This window comes from Falco peregrinus, chromosome 1 (assembly GCF_023634155.1).
Source record: "Falco peregrinus isolate bFalPer1 chromosome 1, bFalPer1.pri, whole genome shotgun sequence".
Lineage (NCBI taxonomy): Eukaryota > Metazoa > Chordata > Aves > Falconiformes > Falconidae > Falco > Falco peregrinus.
Genome location: NC_073721.1, coordinates 126,455,252 through 126,481,956, shown reverse-complemented (window position 1 = coordinate 126,481,956; position 26,705 = coordinate 126,455,252).

Sequence of the window (26,705 nt, the reverse complement as noted above, 5' to 3'; positions counted from 1 at the left end):
CCTTACGTCGGAGACTGTGTGTGCCTTGACTCATAAATATTTCATTAGCACCTGGAGAGTTTCCAGCAGAAAACGATGTGATTTGGGGCTCTAGGTTGCCTGGGCATCGCATGGACACAGACAGGGTGCAGCCTGGCATCTCGGTGTTAATGCATGGTGGCTGCTGTTGTGGGGTCTGCTGCCCGCAGTGGGGTGCATGGCTTGCAGTGGGGTGCATTGCCTGCAGCAGGGTGCGTGGCTTGCAGGAGGGCGCATTGCCTGCAGTGGGTTGCATGGCTTGCAGTGGGGTGCACTGCCTACAACAGGGTACAAGGCTTGCAGCAGGGTGCATTGCCTGCAGCAGGGTGCATAGCTTGCAGCGGGGTGCACTGCCTGCAGTGGGCTGCATGGCTTGCAGTGCAGTACGCTGCCTGCAGCAGGGTGCACATCCCAGCCACCCTTGCAGCATGGGACCCACAGAGCCTTGAGCAAGCCTCTCTGTCTCTCCCCTTGCCTGGCCCTCATCCCAGTGCTGATCCCTGACAGCACTGATGTCCTGGAAGAGAAAAAAAAATTCCAGTCAGAAGATGGTGGCTTGTGTGTACAAATAACCTCAGCACTGGGAAGTGTTTTCATACCAAACAGAAAGAGAGGCAAAATTCTGAACTTTTTAAGAAGAAAAGGTAAAATGCTTTCTTTTGTCAACATCCAGAAAATAAAAGCCCTAATGGCAAGGGTTGGGGGCAGCCTGGAGGGTCCCAAGCCGGGTGCTGCTCCCCTCTGCAGGGGGGAAGCTGGGAGCGTGCCCCTGGGCAGCCAGCCACTGGCTCCAGGCTTTCGGGGTGAACCTGCCTGGCCTCCAACCCCAAAGCCTTCCCTTTGGAAAAGTCATTGCAGGAGGAGAGGCATTTCCCTGCCTAGACACGCCACGTGCAGACGAAAACCAGATTTCACCAGAAGCGCTCAAGCCAGTACGTGCTATGCGGCTTTTTAAAAAAATAATAAACATCAAAACAAAATTAAATACTAACATTGGCACACAACATGACATGAAAGCCTAAATTCAAAGCATGCCTGTCTCTGGAAAAAATTCTTTTCCTATAGGAAACCTCAGGCAATGTGTCTTCCAGCCAGCCCTATCCCGGGGGTCTGCCCAGTGGGTCCCATCCTTTCCCTGTGGAGACCTTGCAGCAAGCAAAGGGCAACTGACTTCAAAGGTGGTGTTTTCAAGATGGAAAATAGCAGAAACGAGCTGGGGAATGGCAAATCCCGGGTGCCGGGGGTTGCAGGGTGCTGGGCAGGCTGCTCTTGCCAAAAGTGCAAGCCCCAGAGCCATGGTGTGCAGGGCTGAGGTGCTGTGGAGCTCGGCAGGCTGAACCTTCCAGATGCTTCTGGGGAGCAGACCCCGTGTCACAGTGCATGTTTGCTGCCAAGCATTCCCATGAAAAATGCCAAATTCCTCTTCATTGACAAAAAGTTTCCTTTCTTCTCTCCCTGCCACTGTCATCTCCAAAATGTGGGGAAGGGACCCAAGTGGCTGGTGCTGAAGTGGGCTCCGCACTGCCCCGTCCCTCTCCTTGGTGAAAAAAACCTTGATATTAAAACAAGGAGGGAAGGTCCTCAGTCTGCCAGGGGCATCTGCATGAAGTGGTGTGGGCTGAATAATTCCCAGTAAGCGGTGTACTCTGTGTTACCTCCATGCCCACGTGGAGAGGCTGCCAGCAGACAAATGTTTCTCTGACTTATCAGTTGTTCAAAACTGTTGCCTCTCCCATTTTTGGGAGTGATGCTTGCTGCCTCAGACTGTTTGCAAATCGCTCCCCGCAAGCATTAAGCAGGTTAAATTCAAGCTGTGTTTGCTCAGCTTGGATGAGCTGTGCCGGTCTTGGGGAATGCTACAATTCCTCAATTAGGTGCATGTAACGCTGCAATAGTTTTGTGCCTGCAACTGCTCCAGTTTGCATCTTCCTGTTTTTTGTGATGGTCTTCCAACATTTGCTTAAAATTTATAATTATTTCCCAAGTCGGTTTTGCCAGCAGCCTGGTTTAGAAGCAAAGCCTGGAGAAAAGACGCCTAGGGCTGGATGGTGCAGCGTATGGGTTGGAGGGACGTGGCTGGTGCTTGCCATGGAGCCCGGTGGTGCACAGCCCCCCTCACTCCCCCCTCGCTGCCCTACGTGGCACTCCAGCTGCAGGATTCAATGCTGCCGGTAAAGCACCAAGTCCTGCATTTATTTCCATACTGCCTCCAAGTTTGTCCTGAGGATACGTGTATTGGCAAATTCCTAGAAAGGGTTCACCTGGAAAGCCAGGGCACGCGGGCTTTGTTAGAAACTTATTTCTAGTGTTAATATCTCTGGCTGGAAAGGGGAAAAAACGCTGCCACTCATGCATCCGTTCATCTTGGCAGAGGTGATCCCTCAGCATCAGCATAAACAGCAGATCCTGGCTCCGGCACACACCGAGCCCGGGCAGCTGTAAATAACCGATCCCCGAATGCCCTCGCCAAGGGAAAGGAGCACCGGGGGTGTTAACATCCCACCCCGTGTTACCGCTGCCCGTGCTCCTTTCTGCTCAGCTATTCATGGCACTCCATGCCTGTAATAACTGGTGTTTTGGCAGCTGACGCCGTGTAATCGAACCAGGGCTGTCAGGGAAATTTGTAGCTATTTGCTTCACAGGGTTTCTTCATTCCACTCAGCAGCTGTCAGCCCACGCCGCCTGGTTATTGATGATAGGCGCTAATCATGCAACAGATTCCCCACATAAATCAAGAGGCAGTAGAAAATAAAGTTTCTTCACACTGAGGTCATTTGCCCCCCTCCCAAGTGCCACGGAGAAGAAAAATACAAACTCTTACTCCTGCTATTAATAACCTCCCTCCTGCCGGCCCCCGGCAAAGGGAGATGGTGTCAAATTTTAAATTACAGCTTTTGTTACATCAACTGAATTGCGTGTTTTTAAAACTAATTACTGGGTAAGTTCTGCGTGTTATGGGCTTGATTTGTGGACTGTCACGTGTTTGCAAAAGGGATCCTGTAAAAGGCTTTTTTTTTTCTTTTTGGCATTTTTTCCCCCTCCCCTAGCACACAGCAGAGGTCAAGCAATGGATCTTGCATATCGTAAGTGACAGCTTCAAGTACCTCAAGGGTGCTAATCCACCATGAAACTTTTTTTCCATCATATCTTTATTGCGCTGAAAATGGAAGGCACTTCTCCCTCCTCGCGGCTGTCACTCCGCCCAAGTGTAAACCGGACAAATTTAGCCTGGGTTCAATGTCAGATGGCACAAACCCAACCTCGGCGCTGCTGCTTGCCGGCATGGCTTGCTTACTGGCAGCACAGGGCCAGCATCACCCGGGGGACTGGTGTGATGACAGGGGGTGGCTGTTGGTCCTCTAGCAAGCTGTACCCACAACCATACCGGGCTGGATGCAGGGGTCCTGCCCCCCATGTTTCGAGATGCTGGGCTCTGACCCCTGCAAGCCTGGAGGGGTGGGGAGCAGAGCGGGGGGTTAGGGTTGCATGAGCACGAGGAGGGGGAGGCAGCAGTGCTCCCACACTCAGGTCACATCAGGCCTTATGGACCTGGAGAAAAAAGGGTTTTTTTTTCTCGTTATCACCCTGTAAGCGGTGGGATATAAGTGTGTGCTAAAACATCCCCCTTCCCAGGGGCAAGCAAAGCCCCGTGCCCAACGCAGCAGGTGATGGTGCTGCACCTCGGCTGGTGCAGGGAAGCCCTTGCACCAGGTCACGCACTGCACGATGCTCTCCCACCTCCATCCCTCCAGAGCAGCTCCCACAGCACAAGGTGAGTTTGTTTCTAACCCAGGTCACATCTGGGGGCTGAAGCTTTAGGCTTCATGATTCTCATCCCTCCTCTCACATCTTTCCCCCCTTGTTATCTCTGTGGCAGGATTGCAGCCTCTCCGCTGGTCTCAAGCACACGGCGTGGCCGGTGATGATTAAATTACCTTTTTGTTAGCTGCTGTGCCCATGGCCCAGGACCTGAAACAGCCCAGCTGCTCGCACCGCCGTGTACAGCCACGCGCTGCTGGTGGGAGGGAAGAGTCCCTGTGATGTACAGTGTTCTCGGGAAGAGATTGCAGCTTTACTCCTGGGAAGGAGAACAGGAGCATGTATTATCAGGCATGCTGGCACCGGCAGCTCTGGCATCACCTGCTTCAGTCACCCAAAATCTCCTGTGAATGGGCTTACCTGCACCTCCTCTGCTGGGAAACATCCCCTGTCCGTGCCCAGAGCAAACACAGGCAGCACAGGGGCATTCAAGACACGCCACTGGACATTAAAAAAAAGCCCCACTAATTCTTTCCTTAATTTTTTTTTTAGTGTACAGTTATCAAATCATGAGCCCCAATGCTTGCTAATTAGTCTCTAGAATGATGCGTTCATTACAAAAATGGTTAATTCACTCAGCAGTGCATCTCATACAAAAGAGGAGCCAGCCTTTGAAGGCTGAGCTTTTATCCTTTTCAAACACATCCTCAAGTTATCAACTTCAACACAACATCAAGGCCTGCTTTTGTTGGAATAATTTAACACTAATAGTTCGCGAATGCTGCCACCGCTCTTGTTGCAGAGCTGTCACTGGCTGCAGCAAGACATTTGGTTCAAAGGCAGTGCCAGCACTGAGCCAACTTGGACTTATTTAAAAAAAAAATAAAAAAATCTCCTTTCTGAAAGGCAACTTGGAGCTCTAGCTGTCTGGTTTGGCAGCACCTCTCTCACCTATACCTGCAGAGATGCTGCAGCAGCCCCCCGGGAGCTGGGAGCTGGGCAGAGCTCTGCTGTCACAGCTTGCAGGGTGCTGGTGACATTGCTGGTCACACCAGATTGCTGCTTTGGGTGGAAAAGTGGCAATTTAATGGACATGGGTGATGCAATGCTGCATTGAAGGGCTACTTGCTCAAGAAATGTGCTCCCTCCAAGAAAGGTGGAAGCTCTGACGGTCCTCACAGCAGCACGGGCAGTGGGGGGCTGGAGGGGGCCGTCACCACAGACAGCATCACGGCCCAAGTGCCCTCCACGGGACCCCACAGGTGACTGCAGTGCCCAGCCACCCTGCCAGCCCCCGGTGCTCAGCATACCTGGAGGACATGGGCGATGCACGCAGATCCAGTGCAGCAACACAGCAAGGCAGAAGCAGGCAGCAACCAGTGTGGCAAGCGCAAGTCCTGACTGCAGTCGTCTCCCAGTTAGCACCAGTTACAGCAGTGAAACGTCCTGTCACAGGCGAAGGAGCTGGACTAAAGAGCCACACACCCAGGTACGGTAACTGAAGAATCCAAAGGGGAAAAAAACCAATGTTATGATCATTGATGCCTTCCTGTGGGTTTCCTGCATATTCTGCATTTGAGCACATCCCCAAGAGCAGTGGCTCTGGTGACCTCCTGGGGTCAGCAGCACCTCCCTTCGCCAGCTCTCAGACTCAGTTTATCTTTTATTGATGCCGGATGGGATTCAAGCCCCTTGGCCGGGCAGGTTGCCCCCGGGCACACGAGTGCCTCCCCGTGCCACTCCAGCTGCCATCGCCACCACTCAGCCACCTCTCATCCTGCCTTGCCTCCCACCTCTCTCTGTCAAAAACGTGGTGACATCGGGCAGACCCCCTCCATCTTCCAGCTTTGTCACCTCAGATCAGCACCACCACCTCATCCCTGCCGCTGCCTCCGCATCACCTCAGCGGCAGCACTGCCCAGCCTCCTCTCGCCGTGTCAAATACAATATCCACCCGTGAGTGGCAGGTGTGGAGCCCAGCTGGGAAAGCATGTCAGGAAGGAAATCATGAAGATCGGAAAAATAAAACTGGTACTTCAGAGCGCATCCCGCTGGAGGGATGCTCTGCCAGGCAGCCCCATCCGCAGCAGGAGCAGGGACAGTCTGGCCGTGGCGGGGCCATGCCTGGGGGCTGCGGCCCTGGCTTTGCCCCGTTGCATCCCTCATGGCATGGAGTCTCACTCTGTAAAACGCACACACATGCTCACGCTTTCCGAACACTGACAGAATAATTTTCTGCCTTTCTAAGGACCCTGACATCCCAAATTCATGATAGTTGCAACTGCAAGCTTGGGTGTAGAGGAGCATGATGGTGCCAGGGCTCACATCCCTTGGGGACAGGAATGAGGGGCTTGACAGGGCTGGTGGCACTCAGCAGGGCCGCCGCACCAGAGACATCTCCTGCTCCCCGAGTGCCCACACAACCTGCTCCACCTGGGCAAGGGTGTTTCCTCTCCTGCCCGCTGCTGGGCTGGCTCCAAGGTGGAGCAAACCCCAGATTTCCCCACCTCAGACGCTGTCAGGTGAGGGACCAGCCACCCCCCAGCCCACCCCCCACCCAGGGTGCCTCACTGTATCGTATGTTGGTTTTGGCAGCGTGGTGGCACCCGCAGCAGAACAACAGTGCTCGCCTGGCTGAGTCAGAGCTATTCCTAGGTGAGCAGTTAAATAATTCAGTGACGTTTTATTTCAGAATTTAATTATTTTATCATTTATTTATTGGACTAAAGAGAGCTCTCCGGCACGGCAGACTATAAATCCCCGTTTCCTCCAGCCTCCCCCTGCCTTTCCTCACTTGGCTCTCACATTCCCCACTCCCGCGCTTCCGTGCATTATCAAAGGTGACATAATCCCACGCGATTTTTCCCTTTGTTTCCCCCTTTCCTTTTCCCTCAGCTGCTGAGCGACTGGGAAACAAAAAGGCAGGAAAGACCCAACATCCCCAAACCCAAAAGACGTCGGCACTGAGGCTGCCGTCTGCAGCGTCAAGCATCCTTCTTGATGTACAATTTTGGCGCCGTGTGTGTGCGTGGCAACAGGAATGAAGGCGCACACGTAGAATTCTTTATTTAATTTCTCCTCCAGACTGTTCTCTAGTCTGAAAAAGGAGGAAAACTTTAATCATCCACACCCAGCCCCATTGTCGAGGCTGTTGGCTGTGTCCGTAAGACAACTCCCTATTACGGGGCTCTAACATTGCTCAGGGTGCCACCACATTGTCTTCAGACAACGGCTGTCTGCTCATAAATTACCACACCTACTTCATCCTTTTCAGGTATAACCAGTAATTTAGCTTTTGGAAAGAAAAAAAAAAAATCAAAAAAGAAAAACCCAACTGTGGAAAGGGGAAAATCATCTTGAGCAAGAAATAACTAAAAAAATGTGCAAAACAGAATGAAAATGACACTTCAGCTTTAACATCACATCATTAGCAAGATATTTTATCATGCAATTCATCTGCCTACCTACCTGCTTCCCAAACCACAATGTTCCCCTCAGAGTTCTGTTCCTCTTTTGCAATGAACCATAAATTACATGCTGACAGCTTTAATTTGTGCAAAGTATGCCTGGTTGCTTCTGGCACAAGCAGCCGGCTGCTATAATAAGGTCAATATATATTCATTGTCGCATTGCTTGATGTGCCAGATAACACAAAAATGCAGAAATGTGGTAGTTTCTTTGGGGCTACAAAGTGGGAATGATAGAAAGCTAAGAACGCTGCATCTCATCAGGGCATCGCAAGCAGTTGGCTCATCATTTATGCATGGCATGAGCAATGTTATGATTTAACTAATCATCATCAGTTATTCATCCCATTGCTGTCAGGGGACCATGCAACACTTTCATTTCTTGCCAGTTCTGGATAATTTATGTTCCCCAATCATTCGAGGGTTGGTTGGTTTGTTTGTTTGCTTCCTTTTTTTTTTTTTTTTTTACCTTGTGGTTGACCATTAGCAGGTAAACTCCGATGTTTCCTCTGGAGTGCGAGGTGTTGATGTATGATGAAGCCTCCTGAACGCCGCCTGCGGAAGAGGAGGAGATCTGCCCTGGCTAGGGGAACCCGAACCCCACGGGGCAGCATGGGGAGAAGCTGCCCACGCAATCCCCCAGGGAGACCTGCACTTTGCAGGGGTGCTGGTGGGTCGTGTTGGTGCTTTGGGAAAAGCACAGCTGATGCTGTTTGGACACTGAGCATCCCCCTCTGATGGCTGCCCGCTCCAGGAGAGGACAGCGATGGTGACAGCAACCTCGCAGAGCTGCTTCTGCAGCAAGCCTTGCTCCCATCTCTCCCCTCTCTGCTCTCGCCCTGTGCATCCTCTGATGCTCAGGCAGGGAAGCGCATCCCCCAAAACCCTGGGAAACAGGGGAACCAACCACCCTGCAAACGCCTCCCTGGCAGGAAGCAGCTCAGGGTGTTGGGGGGGTCGAAGAGAGCCCTGCAGCCCACCCCACACTGCCCAGCGGGGATGGGTTTGCTTTTTCTGATTCCATTTTAAGCAAATAAACCAAAAGGTAGGAGCGGAGGGACATGGTGCCCAGAGTCATAGGGATCCTGCAGAAGATGGTGGCAGGTCCGGAGCGGCCGGGATGGCTGCGGGCACCCGTGTTGGAGCCACAGGGGCTGGCACAGGTGGCCATGCAAGGGAAACAGCCACTGAACACCAGATTTTTCCAATGCATCACAATTACAGAAGCACCTGCGCTAAATGGCTTTGCATGGTGCTGTAATGAACATTTACAGAGCTCGGTACCCTCCATCACCCGCAACCTCCTACCTGTGGAAATTATAAGGGTGGCCAGTGCCATGGCAAGCAAAAAGCATCACTGCCCTGTGGACCCTGGTGCCAGGGAGGAAAACCCCTCAGAGTATGCACGGCGATAGCCCAGGCGTCATTCCCGGTAACACAAGCAAGTTTTGGGGTATGACCATTGAAGACGTGGAGCTGCAGCAGCAGCTGGCCGTGGGGAGGGGCAGAGATGGGGAGAGGTGCTCAGGAGTTTGCCAACCTTTAAATCAAAAAACAACTATTCGATGACATGCTCTAGCAGCAGCAAAACCTTCTCCTTGCTTTGAGGGCAAACCTTGGTTTTCTAGGTTTGGAGGGGCTTGAGCTCAGAAATGCACTGCCTTTCCTGGACTCTGCCCTGGTGCCTAGGGCTGCTGCTGAGGTTTTAATTCCATCCCAGCACATAAGGGAATGGATTTGACCTCTCTGTTGTGGAATAGGAAAAGACATCCTCATCTGCACCGGGGAGGCCTGGTTTCAGGGGTGGCACCATCCCCCCGGCATCGGGGATACAGGGAGGCGACAGCAGCCCTCCGGGAGATGGGGTTTATCATCTGAGCATCTCAACGACAATGTGACATCATTTTTTCACATGTGGAACTGCACATACAAACACAAACACCACTGTTACACTCACAGACATTTCCATAGAATACATATTAAAGAAAGTAGATTAGTTGGCTTTTCCCCGAGATCATAAGTATTTAAAAAGCAATAGGGCTTAATGCCTATTTTTCTTACTTTGTTAGGTGGTTGGGGATGATAAATGATAGGCAATTTCATGGCTGGAATTTCAATTTCCCAAAATATTAGTGCTGTTCACCACTTCCAAGAGCTCCATTTTGGCAGTCTCCTGCCTTGCCTCCTCCTTCTCTGTTTCTGAATTAATTTTCAGGTCAGACATCCATTTCTTGGGCCTGGCAAAGGTCTTGGGAAGCTGGTCAGCAATGCTCAGGCCCATCTGCATCCCATCAGAAGCCAGTTTGGAAAGCAGAAAGTTCTTATTTTGGCATTTTTTAAATAGAATGTCTCTTCTCTTGTTTTGAAATATGTTTAGATGCAGCCAGTGTAATTTAAAAAGAAATAAGAAAGCTCCAACATCATGAAATGTTTCTATTTCAGAGAGGTGAAATGTGTCTGTTTCAGCAATAAAAAAGAAATTTCACCTGAGACTTATTTTTGATGAATTTTTTGTAGACATGAAGAGAACACAGCATGTTTTTAGGCTGGTGCAAATGACTGCTTGACCACGAAGCAAGAAAAAAACAACCAACAAAAAGTCTAAAACAAGAAAATGTTCAACCCAGGTGTCACTCTGATGAGCACTTCTGTGAAACCTCAGCATGCATAAACTGAAATTTCCAGAATGTCTTATTATTTTTCCTACTTACCTGTGCTACTTAATTTTCTCCTTCCACCCAGAGAGATGCAAAAGGGCTACAGGATGTCTCAGCCACAGAGACACTAAATTAAGTGATTTTTATCAGCCATGCAGCTGACATATCTTTCCGTTGAAGCACTGCAGAGATGAGTCTCCCATCAGAGGCGATGAGAATGGCCCTGGGAGCCAGGATTCGGGTGGGGAAGGATGGATGCCCCCACGCTGCTTTAGATACAGGGGTCAGCACATGGCTGCAGGGATGCAATTGGCTTGTGCGTGAGCAGGGAATGGGTGAAGGAAGGAAAATGCAGGGATCTTCTCCAGCTAACAACAGACAGCAACACTGCTTGTTGCCATCATGCTCTGCCAGCTCTAGCTTGCCCTTGAGAGGCCCCTTTGGAAATACCCTCCGTTGCACAGCTCAGAAGATGAAACCTGAAGGGTAGTACTGTGCGGTGAAGGTGGCATCAGGACCACTGTGCAACCACATGTCCCGGCCCTCAGCCACCCATCGCTGGTGGGAAGACCCGGTGTGCTGGCTGCTCTAAAAGTAAAACCCTGAAAATCTGACACCCAGAAAGCTTTGTACTCAGGAAACCTGGCACCCAGCAAGCCCCAAGCCCGGTCCCCAGCACCAGCCCCAAACAGCCCAGTGACGTCCCTGTCCCTGCCCCAGGCTGTGCGCAGGGGGATTTCTCCAAGCTGGGGGCACTGAGCCCCACAGCCGCCCCATAGAGATGGGGCTGTGCTTGCCCCCAAGCCCCCCCAGCATTTTCTCCCTGGACCTTCTTCTGAAAGCTCCAGCTGCCACGTGAACTGGTCAGGCCCTCCAAAGGCAGAGATGTCCTGCAGCGAGCCCAGCAGCCCCTCCGGCTGCCAGCACCACGGCTCCTAAGGACCCCCGGTCCCAGTGATGTATTATTGAAATCCATTAAAGTGCAGCAGCTCTGACAGTGCTCTAAGGTAATATGTCACGGCACCACCGCTCTGATGATGTACTTACATAATATATCAAAGTCCCATCACTCTGATTATGTTCTAATACAATATATCAAAACGCCATTGTTCTGATGATGCACTATTATAATACATCAAAGTACCGGGGGCCTGCTGATGTGCTATTACCAAACATCAAACTCTTGTCAATCTGGCGCTGCGCTGTCATGCAATGGCCACTCAGAAGACAGTAATAAAATTAAGCTTATTTTTTAAAATTTATCTCTCTATCCATCTGTGGAGAGAGATTGATTTAGCGCAGGTTGGGAACTGCATATATATCCCATAAGGTAACAGGCTGACTGATAAGGCTTCATATGTTTTAGAGCTCTTAAAATGCAAGGGGAGCTTGATTTGGTTTTTTGAGCTTGTGGGTCTCCAATGCGAGCCAGAAAGGAAAGAAAAAAACCCCTCCTCTCCTCTGCAGCCGTGCACACACCTGGACATTGCAGAGCATCCAGCACAGCCCGTGGTTTCAGGGGAGAGGTGCTCAGTGTGCTGCTGAGGGTGCAGGGGAGCTGAAAGCCCATCAAGCTTTTAAAAACAAGAGGTGTTGGGCCTTTTCCAGCAGCCTGAGTGTATTCTTGCTTCTTGATATTTTCCTGAAAAACACCATCTCCTGGATGTCTCGCAGCCTGCTGCGGGGTTTTTTCTCCCCTTAGATGCTAACAGGAATTCACTGGGAAAAATCCACCCCCATGCATTGGCACCAGGCAGCTTCCCTGTCTGCTCCCACTCGTACATGAGGACACACACCACTGAAAATATATGAACAAAGGTTAAAGAGCAATTAAAAAAACAGAGGAAGAAAAGGAAGCGCTGCTTGTGATGTTCCCAGCCCCGGGGCAGGACTCTGCAACCCTCTGCAGCAAAGCCTGGTTTATAGAGCCAGCAGCACCTCGAGGGTGCACAGCACCCAGGTGGGCATGGGCTGAGCCCCCAGGCACTTAACCTCGTGCCAGCCCCTGCCTTATCTGACCCCCACCACAGGGCTGGGCAGACAACCCACTCAGTAAAAGGCTTTTGTCAGCATGGGGTTCCATAGAAAGAAAGGGGAATAAGAAGTGTGTGTTGCAAATGTTTTTATGACACATAAATAACCACAGATATCAATGTATGTGGGTTCACACAGCAGCATTACCTTTGGCTGAGGCTATCAGCTGAGGCCAGAGGCTAGGAACGTGGACCTGGAGAAATTCAACCACGAGGCCAGCCTGGCGCTGGGATGCTGGACCAGAGGGATGGGGATGGGCACGTGCAGTGGGCTCTCCAGCAGCAGAGCAGCTCTTGGAGATCTCCTTGCCCTTCCCCATCCTCATGGCTGCCATGAGTCACTGGTGGAGTGAAGACCCCAGCCCTGGTGAGGCTGGCACCCCTGTGCCACCGGAGCGGGCACAGTGCTGCCCAAGCATGCAGAGCCATCCCAGCTCAGCCCTCTTGGGCAAAGGGCTGTGCCTTGGGGGAGCTCTTACCACCCTCACTGTTTAATTTGGCTCCAGAACAAACCTGAGGGTGGTTAATGACACCTGCATGCTTTCCAGCTCCCTCCCTGTAATTAGGGCTGCCCGGTGCTATTCTAATGAGGGCCAGAGGAATTACCCCGGGTGCTGAGCGGGGAGACCTGGCAGAGAGCTTTTGCCTTGGCTCAGGGTATCTTCTACAAACCTTCTCTGGGGAGGGGAAAAATAACATAAAAGCCCTCCCTTATGGCATTGTGCAAGGCTGCAGTTGAGGAACACCTGCCCTGATAGCAGGAGTGGTGTTTAATGGGGTTAAGAGTGGTTTGGAGCTGGGAAGAAGCAGGCAGGGAGCTGCAGAGGCAGGTGGGGATGGGAGGTGTTTGCTGGGGGAGGAGAGGAGACCGATAAGAGCCGTGAGACAGCCTGGGGTCATCCTAGCTGGCTCTCTGGTGCTCCTCAAATGCTTCCATCTGCGGAGATAAAAGTGCTCTGAAGAGACTGGAGCTCTCCCCACAGCAGCGCAGGAGGGAGTGGAGACATTGGGGAGGCTGCCAGCCCACAGCTGAGCTGACAGGGACATCGTCAGCAGCAAAGAAAAAGCTGTTTTCTTCCTGTGACCCTTTCCTCTAACTCCTGGGCTGCTGCATTTGAGTTTTCATGTGAAGTTTCTGCCTCCCCACTATGTTATCAGCCCTTCCCTGCACAGCCAGGAATGGCAGCGATGTCTTTGTCTGCCCTGACCACATCCCTCAGCCCCTGCACACCCCAGCCATTCCTTGGCTACCATCCCACATGCCTACCTTTCCAGTCTGACCAGTCCCCCATGTCTGTGCTGGGGGGGGACAGCATGCACAGGAGTGGTCTGACCCTATAGAGCCCTCTCCCAGCACCCCCATAGGCACCCACCACCCATCAGTGCTCATCAAAAGCAACAAAGACAGCCAAAAGGTATCCAGACCTCCCCCCATCCCCAGCAGGCCATGCTGGCATTTTTTTCTGCAATTATGCAAATGAGAAAATGTCATTAAAAGAGCAAAAGCAGAGTTTCTCCCTCCTCAAGCAGGCAATGCCCAGAGCCAGGGACTGCAGGGGTGATGCTGAGCAGTGGGGCTCAGCCTGTGGACCCTCCTGGTGAGAAGGGCTGTGGGTGCAAAGCTGCCCCAGGGATGAGCCAGCACGGCAGGGACCTGGCTGGTTTGGAGGAAACACTGATGGAAGACCAAAAGGAGGTGTGACCCAGCTGAGGAGGTGCTGAAATGGGAAAACAGCATCTGTTATCCCTGGAATCGCTCAGGACCAGGGGCCTGTGCGTGTAGCAGCTGGGGGAAAAGGAGGAGGCAGCTTTTCCTTTGCAACTGAGTGGCCAAGTCCCCTTGGCTTCCAGCAAAGGGACCAAGAGCAGGGCTGGGGCCAAATCCCAGGGACCCCAAGCAGCAGCAGCAGCAGCAGCAGCAACTGGCGCTGCGAGGCCAGGGAGGAGAGAGGAGGGAACCACCCACGGCGCCTGTGCAAACGAGGAGTTTTTCCAATCTGTCTAAACCCTATATTAAAAGGAGCCCACAGGAATGCTGGACGCCTGCCATCCTGCTTCGCACCTTTTGCAAACCAAAACAGCCAGCCAAGCAGCTGGCACAGGAGCGGGGGACTTTTGGGAGCCTGTGCCTTCCTTAGGAGCCATGTGGACCTGCAGGAACCTCCTGCAGAGCCCGTCTGGGGTCCCTGCTCCTGTTCCCAGGACAAACCTCTGCCTTTCATTTTCCAGCAGCTGTGAGGGAGCCTCTGCCTCTCCAGGTGCCCTTTCCTCAAGAGCATCAGGTCCTCGGTGCCTGGACCGACTGGCGTTTCTGCGCATGGCTCCGGGTTGTGCAGGGGAAGGTGTGCTGGCACGGCTGGGAGAGCAAACAGGAAAAAAAAAAATCCAAGATAAGATGCACACGTTTTAACCTGTCCGTTTCAGTGAGAGACCAGATAATGTGATAAGCCAGAGTTGCTCAAGAGTAAGTTTAAAGCTTGTTGATTAATGAAAAGAAAAATACTCATTAATGATGTGTCACTTGCAGAACATCCCAGCAGCTGTTGAGCAGGGTGAGCCAGCACGGTCCCCTTCCCCATCCCTATCCCCAGCCCCAGCAGCTCTGCTCAGCCCCCTTGGCTGGTCCCCCAGCCTCAGCCAGGCACTATGGCCAGCAGCAGCGGGATGCTGTGTCCATGCCTGGTCCCCGTCGGGGGAAGCAGGCAGGATCCAACCTGTGCCATCACGTCCAGGGCTCCCCATCCAAATCACCTCCCTCCAGAACAGCCATCCAAGGGCTGGGAGCTGCCGAAACACCTTGGCTTCAAACGCCCGAGTAACAAGCCATGCCACCCCACGAGCTAATTACTTCTAACAAGAAATGAGTGCATTTACAAAAGGATGCCTGCAAAGCTCAGCCTGCCACAGCTGAGCCAGCCCAAGGAGCTCTGTGGGGCCAGTGCTCGGTGCACGGTGAAACTGCTTTAACCCTGGTGCTGCAGGCTGACAACAGACAGACGTTTGTCCCCCCAGGTGCTCGGGGGACCAACAGACACATCACCTCCGACCCTGCCATCACTCCAGCCCTGCATGGCACCAGGGCCTCGCAGAGCGTGGGTCTGCCCTGACTGTGCAGGGGGAAGCGGGGCAACCCAAGCCCCTCGCTGTGCCACGGAGATGCTCAGGATACCACCGTGCTCAGTGGTGCAGACCCAGCAGACCCCGTTTCCTTCAGCAGTAGCATCCCTGCAACAGCGAGCCACCATCACAGCAGTGCCAGCGTCGTGCCCCTGCCACAGTGATGTGCCCTGCTGCCCCCAAGCAGAAGGCAATGCCTTTGGGCTGGGTTTACTTGGCTTAAGATAACACTGGTTTTCCCAAACAGCTCTTTCTGGTGCAGCTGGGCTGCCTGGGCTCCTCTGCAGCCCAGTGCGAGAAGCCAAGCAAGCATCACCGCTTCCCTCCCACAGCCCCTCCACTGTTTATTTTAGTGTATCTTTGGGAAAAGGGCCATTGGTGGCAGCCAGAGATGTTTAATCAGGTTCGTGTTTACTTTCGGAGCCACTGTACAAACAACACACTGTGGGTAAATTAAACAAACACCAGTTATAAAGTCTACATAATCAGCTTAAACTCAAAGGATAATTACAAGAGTCAAAATCTACAGTATCATAAAGATAGGCAGTCAAGGACTGGCTCCAGCACATGACAGAGATATAAGTTAGCTTTGAAAGATAACCTTGTGAGCTACAATTAACTCGCAGGCTTTGACAGTTACCGAAACCCTAAATGAAAATAGCCCAAGGAAAACAAATACAAGGTTTGGCACTCCCGAAGAAATTTAAACCTAAACATACAAATTAAAAGCACCTCGAGAGGCAGGGTGGGATTTAATAACATAATGTCTCCCATTCACTTGAAAGTAATTGATGCACAATAAAACCCCCTTTCTGTCAGCACAGGCAGTGGGAAAACCCGCCGAGTGGCTGTGGAAATCGAACCCTTTTCATCTAGAGGTTGGTTGTTGGGGTGGTGGGTTGTTTTTTTTAGGTGGGTTTGTTTTGGTTTTTTTAGGTTTTTTTTTAAAGCAATGACCTGACAGCAAAAAGCCTGCAGGGAAATGGCTGATTTCAAGAGATCGTTAACAAAAAGCGTCCGAGCCTGGCCCACGCACGGCGCCCGCTGCAGCGAGCAGCAAGTGCAGCATTCATTGCTCCCCACAAACACAAATAATAACCTTAATTAGCGTGGAAGAAATACGATGATGCTGGTAGCCCCAAGGAAAGCTGGGTTATTGTAGGCAGAAGGGTTATTGAGGCAGGTAGCAGGGAGAGGACCTGGTGGCAGCTCCTCGGGGAGGTGTGCGTGCAGGTCCCGTCCCCCCCCCCCCGTGCCCCTCGCCCAGGGACCGGGGGATATGGGTGATGCCATGCACGGATGGGGCAAGCACATCATGCAGCACAGGACAGCCCTACCGTCCTGCAGCAGGAGGAGTTTTAATTATTAAATTACTGCAAGCTATCAGACAACTTCACGGGATAAACATGGAAACAGCATTTTCGCCAGTTCTCCTCCCCATTTATCCACAACAGTTCCAGCTCAAAATACAAATGTGGCCACAAAACAGGGGAAAATTTCCCCACTCCGGCTCTCCTTGCACCCCTTGGATGCCAGCCCAGGTGTGACCGTGGGTTGTGACCATCTACCACCCCACTGATGTCTAAGATGGAAGGAACCTGCTACTTGTCCATCCAGCTCCCAGCGGACAACTCCCCTCATCCCAGAAATCATCACCGCTGGGGCTAATTGGGATGCTGGCTGGCAGGCTCGGCAGGGAGAGAAAAGAAAACAACCTGACACATTATGACTTCCAACAAAGCTTCAGGGAGCAGCAGGCTTTCCTCGGAGACGGGAAAACAAATGCCTTTTAAAATAAAAGCCGATAAACTGACGAACTTAGTGCTGCTTCTCGCTTATAAATCACAGCGCTGCACTAGCTAATGGCTCTGGCAATGGGAGTTCAAAGGAAAGAAGTAACCTAATTATAAAGTTTGTTAGATTTATTGTCAGTTAATAACAGCGTTTTCAAAGATGCTATGAGTAAGATCAGTGGGTTTCTCATGCTTTACGCATTTTTCTCTTCCTAACAACTATTCTAGGTCAAATTTATTGCGCTGCGCTTCTTTTTCCATCACGAGGAGCAAGGACACTTACAGGCAAGCCTTGCAATGCTGTGATTAGCATAATGAGGGCAAGTGAATATATCGTACTTCCTTGTGGCTTTTTTGGCTCAGATCGTGAGTGAGAAAAGGTGTCAAGAGCTGCTGGCAATTTTTGCAAATATTAAGGTAATGAAACAACTCGACGTTGCTGAATTATTAAAGGTTTTCCTGCCTTTCTGATATTTTATTCCTTTTATTAAATGTGTAAGTGAAGTATCAAGGAGCTGGGCTGCTTTCCTTCTCCCACACCTTTCCCAAAAGTGGCGGAGGGGAGGGAAAGCCAGATCCAGCCCTGTGCAGCCAGCAGAAGAGGCCAGCCTGAGCTTCGGATGGCTGAGCCCAAGCATCCCACAGCCATGCGGGAGCATTTCCTGGGGTTTGGAGGTGATGGAGGGACACTGAGCTGTCTTCTCCCGTAGCATTAACAAAAAAGTTCTGCATGAAGCACTCCAAAATAGGAGTAATATTCTAAGCTTAATTGTCATTTAAATATAATAGGAATCTGATGTTTCCACCAAGAAAGCGTGTGCCAATCAGCCAGCAGTAAGCACCGCGTTTTCTAAACAAATCATTATTAACTTTAATATATTGCAGGCATGTAGCAAGCTGGATCCAATTTTAAGTGAAAATTAATGGCAAATTCTTGTAACCACATTAAGAGCCATCTTAGTTCATTTGAAATCAGTTAAACATGAAAACAATATGAAAGCCATCTTGTGTGCCTGGAATATAAATATTTGTCCTTATCCTTGCCAGAGCAGCAAGAAAAATTAAGAGACTTTGGCATGTAAGCTTTATATAAACACACGCACAAAAGGCCGACATTTGATGGATTATACTATTTGTCAATTTTTCCATTTCCTTCGTCAAAAAGTAATTAAACATTAAGCAGATGTCAGAATCTAATTGGTTCTAGAGAATATTGCACAATAGGATTTATGGCAATTGTGAAGTTGTATTTACATGTCTGTAAACAGGCAGCCGTTTGCCAGAAGATGCTGGTCACAGAGCTCTTGCCTCTTCCGAGTTTAAAAAAGCCTGATTTTTGAAAAGCCCTTTTCCGATTCCCCGACTCCACACCCAGTGACCAGCCCAGGAGATTCAGGAGGTCGGAGGGGCTCGGCTCCCCGCCAGGCTGGGGTGCTCTCAGCCTCCCGGTGGCACCACGGGTGTGTCGGTTGCATCCTGCAGCGATGCCTCAGCTGCTCCAGGCTGGGGGACCGGAGCAGGGCAGGGATGGGGGCCGCGGTCCTGCCTGCGACCCCTGCCACGTCCCGGCTGCCTTCCAAGGAAATGAAAGTATTTCCTTCTGTTTGATCCCTTTTTCTGCCTTTTCTTCCATGGAAGAATGGGAGGGGAGAAAACCAATAGGAAAAAACCTTCTGCTGGAGGCTGCCTTTGTGTTTATTTTTTTTTCTTTTCCTGCTTTTTAAACTGATGGGAAACCCAAGTACAAAAGAAGGAAAGACTTGTATTGGATCATATTTTTCAAAATTTATGATCAAAACTGCTTTTTTCTTTGTATTTTCTGCCCCAGTTCACCAGCTGCCTCACAGCAGAGCACCCAGCAGCCCCCCTCCTCCAAGAGGGACCAGTGCCGGGGGATGGAACCTGGGGGTCCAAGGGGGCCACACCGGCTCTTAAACAATAATCCCCATTATATTAGTCATCCCTATCAGAAACCTTATGGCTGAAAATCAGGAATATGAACCCATTTAGGCAGTCAGGTGCATCACGCCGGGGACCCGGTGTGGAGGAGCAGCTCCAACCTCTCCCACCAGCCCTGGCTTCGCACTGAGCCGCTGGCACTGCTGACGAGGACTGATACTCCAAACACCCTCAGCTGCGGGATCGGTGGAGCCCCGTGGGCTCCGATAGCTCATCCCGCAACAAAGATGCCTTCCTGGAAGAGGATGTGCCCTGAAACCTGCGTTACGTGCTGGGGTTTATCTTCTCACCCAGTCCTCACCCATGAAAGTGCTGGTGCTGGTGCCAGCAGAGCCTTTCCTCCGGCGCTGGCACAGCCACACCATTTCCAGCTCTTTCGATGACAAAGAGCTCTTGGATCATCCAGATGACTGGGAGGCAGCAGGGATTAGGTGTGTGGGGAGCCTGGGACATCCCCCCAGGCAAGCAGCGAGTCGGCACATCTGACGCTGCTGATTATTTTTTCTGTTTTTCTTGAGAAAGGCTGTGATGACTTTCTGGTTTTCGCTGGAAAGACACGGGTCTGAAACACTGGGGGTTTGTTCCCTAGAAAATTACAGCAGGTTTGCAACCGATAAAGCATCTGTAGGTGATGCTGATGTGGGAGGCTCCTCTGCACAGCTCTTTTAGCAATGGGGTAGTAGCCTTTCTTGCCATCACCGGTCTGTGCAATTTCTGGGCAGGTGAGACCTCTGCAAGGGCCACATCCATCCCAGATGTCCCAGGAAGGGACAGGACCTAGCGAGGTACAAGAGGGGCTTTGTGGGGGGATTTTCAAAGGGCTGTTCCCAGCCCTGGAGGCCACCAGGGCTGCAGGACGGGGGGCACAAGTGCGAGCTGCTGCTGGCCAAAGCAGGACCCACCCAGGCTGTGATGGGTTCCAAGCACTGAGGTGAAGCAAGATGCTCGCCCGTCTGCATGACAGCCCGTGGCCACCCTGCTCGGGATCACACCACTGTCACCCTCTCCAACAGCATCGGGGGGGCTGCCACAAGCCAAACTGCCCGCAGGTGGCTGACGGGCAATCCACAGAGGTATATTTCATGGAGATTGATTAGCTGACCAGGTGCCAGGGGGAGGCAAAGATGATGCTTTGCATCCTGCACCATCAACAGGAAATGTCACCCGCTCGTGATGCCCATCACTGCGGCGCTGGGCCACCTGCCAGGTTTGACAGCATTGTGTCTCTACACATTCTGCAGCAACCTCCGGGGAAGGACAGCCCTCGTTTCCAGAAGGCAGAGGAAACATCCCTGCTTACCAAAGCCACGCTGCACGCTCCGACAGGCGGTGGGGCCTCCTGCAGCCCCTCAGCACCAGGGAGATCAGCTCTGGGCAGCAGGGAGAAGGTTTGCTGCAGCTTCCCTGAGCAATTAGAAAAGCAAAGCAAAAGATCTTCCTTCTTGCCCGCTAGCTCTCGCTGGGAGTTAATGCCCAGATTAAATCCTGGCTGCGCCTGCCCAGGAGAGCCACTTTCTGCAAACCTTCCCAGCGCTGGGGCTTGGGAATAAAATTACAAAGACAACATGCAATAACTTTGGATGATGAATCAGTTTTAAGAAGGATTTTGTTCATACCTGGCTCCAAGCACATGGGACCTGGTGCTGCCGCTGCTTAATTCAGCGGTACCAAAGCCACAGCTTTTATATGAAGCAGGGAAGCTCAGCCCTGTTATATCCCTTGCCGTTCACCTACCTTATTTAACAAGAGAAATAAAGTAGTTGCATGAGCTTTTGATCAAACCAAACCTCCACCAGAGTCACACGGTGACCTGGCTAATGTTTGCGTGGTAGATCAATGCCCCTTCGTCTCATGGGCGCAGCAGCAGGCACAGCACCGCAGGCAGGAGCTGCCATGGACTCAGGCTGTTTGTTCCCGTCCCAGTCCTGCTCGCACAACCAAACACCCTTGTTTGCCCAGCAAGAAAAAAATAAATGCGGTCACTAAGGCATCCCTCGCGCAGAGCTCGGAGCAGGAGAGGAACGCTGCTCCACTGGCTGTGGGCTGTGCATCCTGCCTGCGAAGGCTGGACCCTTCCAGCAGCTTCCACCCGGCTTGCATCGAGGCAGTGTTTTCTAAAAATGCACATTATAATTTACAATAAAGACATGGGAACACTGACATTTACTGCAGACCTTGTGCTCATTAAAACAGTCTCATTGCCTCATTAATTCCATTTTTCAGAAATTATGTTCATTTTTATGCACTGTATTAGCTCCTCATGCATTTCACATGCTGCTATTCCACATTTAAGGAATATGTCTCAGAGAGGTTTCCAAATCAGCAATCCCAGCGCCCTAGAAGCGAAATAATTACTTTTTCCATTGCTAGTTCCTGTTAACCCACTCAAGATAAATAAAATTAATGCGACTACATTTGTCATGTGAATTTAATTAATCCAAACAGCATTAGCCTAGGCTATAATTGTAGAGCAAATGTGCTTCATGATATCAAGACTTGCCGAGTGGAATTTAGGAGCGGATATTTTTACATTTCCAAAAGCCCCAGGGAAGCAGAGCACCGACAGTACGGAGGTAAAGGCTGTCCCAGCCCCGTGCACAGACCCCAGGCACGACTGTGGCCAAAGCGGACCCGTGCAGCAGCCAGCAATGCAGCAAGCTGACCACGAGATGCTTGCAGAAAAAGCAAATTCATGCACTTAATTCACCGTGCAGGTGCGCTCCTCTTCCCGCAAAGACAATTCCCCAGGGGATGATGCTCCCACAGCCCTAGACACAGGCTGTTCCCAGGAGCCCACCTGCAACATTGGCACTGGTGCAAGCAGGGTGCTGCAGGGTGCCAGCCCTGGGAAGGGCCGTCCCTAAAGCCAAGGGGCGTCACACACATCTGCATGAGGATGGGTGGCAAAAGCATTGGGCAGCAGGACCACCGTGCCAGTCCTGCAGCCACGTCTCCTCTTGTAGATGAACTGTGGGGCAATTTAGATCTTCAAGGCCACAGCTTTCTGCCCTTCTCCTGCCTCTTTAAGAGCACATTTTGGAGTGGTAGTCCTGGGTCCTTCCCCTTGTCCTCAGCCACTGCTCATTTTGCAAAAGCCATAGTATTTTCCCAGCACTTTCCTTGTCTTCTCTGAAGTGGAAAGATGCTCTCGGTCATCCCCAGGCAGCTCCCCAGGGCACAGGAGCACTGCAGGCGTGGGGAGGGGGTTACCATGGGGGTGTCTGGTTTGCCCTTCCCCTAAGGAAGAGCTCAGCACCCCCTTCCCAGTGCTCCCAGCTGTGGGGACACTTGCAGCCTGGCTCACTCAGCTAGACTCCCTGCTTGGCTCTGCAGACCCATGACACTTGGCTTGGCTAAGGGCAAAGTGCCTCCACTGCCAGGTTCCCAGTAACCGCTCTGGCTGAAGTGGCCAACACAAAAGCAGCAAGAAGCCAAAGCCTCCAGATTCCAGACATCTCCAAGACTCCTTTATCTCTTTTCTGCATCAGCATCTTCAAGGACAACCTTTCCTTTCCACTAGCTACGGCTGCAGGTGTCCCAGGCACAAGCATGCTCTCAGCTGCAGGAACATCTCACACTGCCTTTGCCCCATCTTATCTCCTCCAGGCTTTTCTACCCTTCCCAGCACCATCTCCCTCTCCCTTGCACCTCCCAGGAAGATGCCACCTGCGTTTCATCACCCCTGACTCTCCACCTTGTTCCAGCTCAGCCAAAACCACTACAGATATATATATATATTCCCTTGCCTATGCATCACAGCTACTGTCCTTCTTTGGAATTAATTATTTAATTCCCCAGCTGTATCATTTACCTCTCTGAAGCATCCTAGGCTGGAGATTGCATGGAAAATGCTGCACGGACTAACCCAGTAATGCAGCACATCCATCCCCAGCTGGGGAGGGGTCCCAGGGGGAGGGCTGGGACCTGCTGCCCCAGAGCTAACCTGGCTTGGCATGTATATTTAACAACATTTTCTATAAGGAAAGAAGCCTGGGATGAAGATGGGCTATGGCATCCTCTCTTCAGCATGCACATTGGGTGCATACGTTGGGCTATACAATATTAATGAAGGAACAGTTTATTGGATTCCATTCCCAGGGCTTTGCAAAGTGGCACTGGGCCACAGACAGCAGGTTATAAATAGGTGTGTGTCATTTAGAAGGTCACTGAGCAAACCTCGAAAAGTGCCAGAAACTTAACAAGACACAGGGAAATGCAAATTAAATCAGAACAAAACAGGCGCTCTCACGCACAGAGCAGCATCCTCGGGGCAGAGAGGTGCCGCACAGGAGCAAGTATGGGTCTGCCGAGAGATGCCGCTGAAACACGGCGCTGCTCCTCCAGAAGAAGAGCTGCCTTTTAATGGATAACTTAATATCAACTGCTGTTTCAGCACTCGGCTGCTCCGGTGGATTCCCACACTTTCTTGCGGCGTTAAAGGTCAGAGGATCTGGCGGTGCCAGCGTGAGCGGCAGCACTGCCGGCAGCCGTCTCGCACGCCCAGCATTGCTCCCTGAGAGCTGGCCAAGGGCGGCCGTGCCTGTGCCACTCACGGGGCTGCCGCAACTTTTAAGGAAGCAAATGTGAACTTGAATAAAAGCCGTCTCCTCTACCCTAAATAAAAAACATGCCCTGCCTTGAAGAAAAAACTTTTTTTTTTTTGATTATTTCAAAGTACCCTGTTCAGCAGCAGAGCATACAAATACTCATAGCTACGCAAATAGCAACTCTTTATTTGCTTTGTTTGCTCAGCTAATATTGACTTTTCAGCCTAACACTGCTGCTATTGAGTTTGGCTATTCACAATAATGTTTGACTAGCATTAGAACAGCACAGCGATAACAGCATGTGCAACCGAAAAAGCAATCCATCACCCCTCCGTGGGATAGTGCCATTATGACAGGGGGGAAAAAACCCCGTCTGCTTATTCAGTCAAGTACAACTGTTGAATATAATGCTGGCAATGACACTCCTGGCTAGTTCAAACAACCCAAGGTTACAGCGTTATTGTGTGCTCACGCAGAGCAAACACTACGGAAAGGCTCCGTTTCTGCTTGTCGCCTTGGGTGGGACTCCAAGGGGTTTGTTTCGGGCCAGGGTCAGTGAACGCTGCCCTGTGCCAAGGCACCCGCATGCCTCCCGTCATCGCGCCTGCCACGGGAGAGCAGCACCACGCCGCGGATGGATGGATTCACGGATGGATGGGCAGACAGAGGAGACCCCTCTGCAGTGGGAAGGAGGGTGAGAGCAACAGTGGAAGGGGCAACGATGGCAGCCCGTGGATTTTGCTTTACATGGAGCATCAGCATGGCATCCTGCAAGGGAGATGAGCAGTACCAGCGCCCCACGCTGCCGCTCGGCTACCCAGAGCGGGGTGGCACCCGTGGCTCAGGTACCTGCTGCCCCACGGCCCCCTTCCTCAGCGGCCACCTTCAGTGCTTCTCGGCTAGCACTCGCTTTGCAGACATATTTTGTTTCCATTCCAATTTGCCGAGCCAGACTGATTGCCTTGTTTACCTCCCACGTGCGTCCACTAGTTTATATAAAATAGGCATGTGTGCGTATCGGATGTACACAGAGGCAGAGAGCAGCCCCCGTCTAGCAGGCACTCAGTAGTCGGCTCCCTTCCCAGTAAAGCCCAAACTGGTGCAGCTGGGTGGGCCGAGGGGACCCTTGGCAGCCCATGCCATTGGCTAACACTGCTCGGGGGGAGCAGAGGGGAGAGACCCTCATCTTCCTCATCCTCTGCCAGGAACAAAAGGCGCAAAGGCGTGGAGAGCAAGCACTTGAGAACTGACTGTGTGAATAAACAGAAAAAGGCAAACATGCTTTCTGCCACAAATAACTCCAGAAGAAGGAAACAAAGAGGTAATTATCATCGCTCAGCTGCTCTCCGGGCAGGGCACGGACTGTCTGTTTGCTTTGGCTGACTCACCAGCACCGAGAGGCACCCGGGCACCTGCGCTCCAGGGTTCTTGCACGGAGGGCAGATCACTGCACGGAGGGGAGATCACTGCACAGAGGGGAGATCACTGCACAGAGGGGAGATCACTGCACGGAGGACCAGGGCCAGTGCTGGGAAGGGGCTGCACACACTGCAGGGGCACCGCCTGCCTGGCCGTGAGTGCTGCCCATGGTGCGGGCAAGGCAGGCACCCCTCCGGCACGCTGCTCTCCCCCGGCTCTGCTACTGCGTGGTGAAGCCCTGCTGGGTGTCCTAAGCTGGGTCAACCCAGAAACGACATCGTGGCAGCCCAGTCGCCTCCATCAGCACATGGTTCAAGAGAGGCTCCTGCCCTGCGAAGGACTGGGCTGCCGGGGGTGTTTGGGGGGTGGTGCCTTGGGGTCCCCCCACCGCGGGAGCCCGACGCAGCGGGCACAGCATCCCCTCGCTGGTGGGTTGGCTGGAGCTGGGCGGGCTGGGTCACCCACAAACGACAGATGTTCACTCTGAGCTGAGCTCAGCCGAGGGAGGGGAGGTCACTCCTGCACCCGAGCCCTTTGCATGCCTCAGGAGCAAAGACGTTTGCACGCTCCTTTGCTCTTATACTGTATTTTGCACTTCAGTCCCCCTGGGCAGCCAAACGTGCCAAGTCTGTTTTCACAAAACATCCCAGCCAGCTTTTATCACCCGCCAAGCGCTGTGCAGCTCAGGCAAAAGGGCCAGATCCTGGCCCCTTACCTGACCTGTGTCTCCTGGCTCCCAGGTCCATTCCCCACTATGCTCTGCAGTATTTTCAGGTACGTTTTTGTGTCCCCTGCTCCAGGATAAGGCAGCGCAGCTGAGACGTTTTTTCCATGACCTCCACAAAGCACGGCAGCAGCTTCATTTCCATGTGCACGAACCTGCTGATGAGCAAAACAGGCTGAATGCAAAGGCAGGAAGCAGATGCAGCGATGGCAGGATGCTGCCACAGTAAATTAATATTTTTTGATGAAATTAGCACTCTGTTTTGGGGAGCCATTGGTATTTCGGTGGGGAATCACTAACCAGGAGGGTGACATATGCCTCCAGCACGTGATGGAGGCTGGACATTGAAACGACCTTCTGCTCCAGATGTCCTCACATGTCAGAGAAGACAGATGCCTCCCCTTTTGGGTTGAGAAAAAGGAGAAAAAGGCCAGTTGAGCACTAAATGACTCATGAAAGCACTCGTTTATTAACAAAAGCAGGAGAATAGCAGGTATCTGGTTTTGTGAAACCGTGTTTGCAGCTGTTCAAGTCCCGGGAAAAGGCCTAGGGAAACTTCACTGGCTGTACATGAGCCCTGAGCAGGACTATGTCAGGGTTTGGAGAGCAATTTCAGTGTTATTATATGATATTATGTTAAACCAGTGTGCAGACTGAAGTGCTCTGCTCTTTATTAGCCTGCTCTGGGCGTGCCAGGGCCTCGGGTCTGCTCAGTGACAAATAACAGCCTATTATTAATGTCATTATTATTATACACGCATTTCTGTAGAGCCCATCACACAGGCTCTCAATTATGCTTTGTGCTTGTGTAGCACCTTTCATTTCAGGTCTCATGCTGCTTTACAAACCTTAAACCAATGTTGGAATTTTTGCCAAAGGCAAAAAAAAAAAAAAAAAATTAAGGGAGGTGGGAGGGGAAGAGGAAATCCCAGCCTTGATGCCTCTAGTCCCTGCCTGCCACAAAGACAGCAATTGTATGCAGGAAAATACACAAAATACTTTAATTTGGGGGTTTTCTGGTGTTTTTAAGAAACACATTTGCTGGGGTGACGTAAAGGCATAAAGGCATATGGACAGAGGGGAGGACTTGGTCAGCAAGGAGTGGCTGGTGGGGTGGACTGATGGCTGCTGGGGCTGGACCCATCTTTCCTCCCATCACACTCCCGTTGTATTTTGCACCACCGCACGTAACACTCAGAGCAAATAAACTCT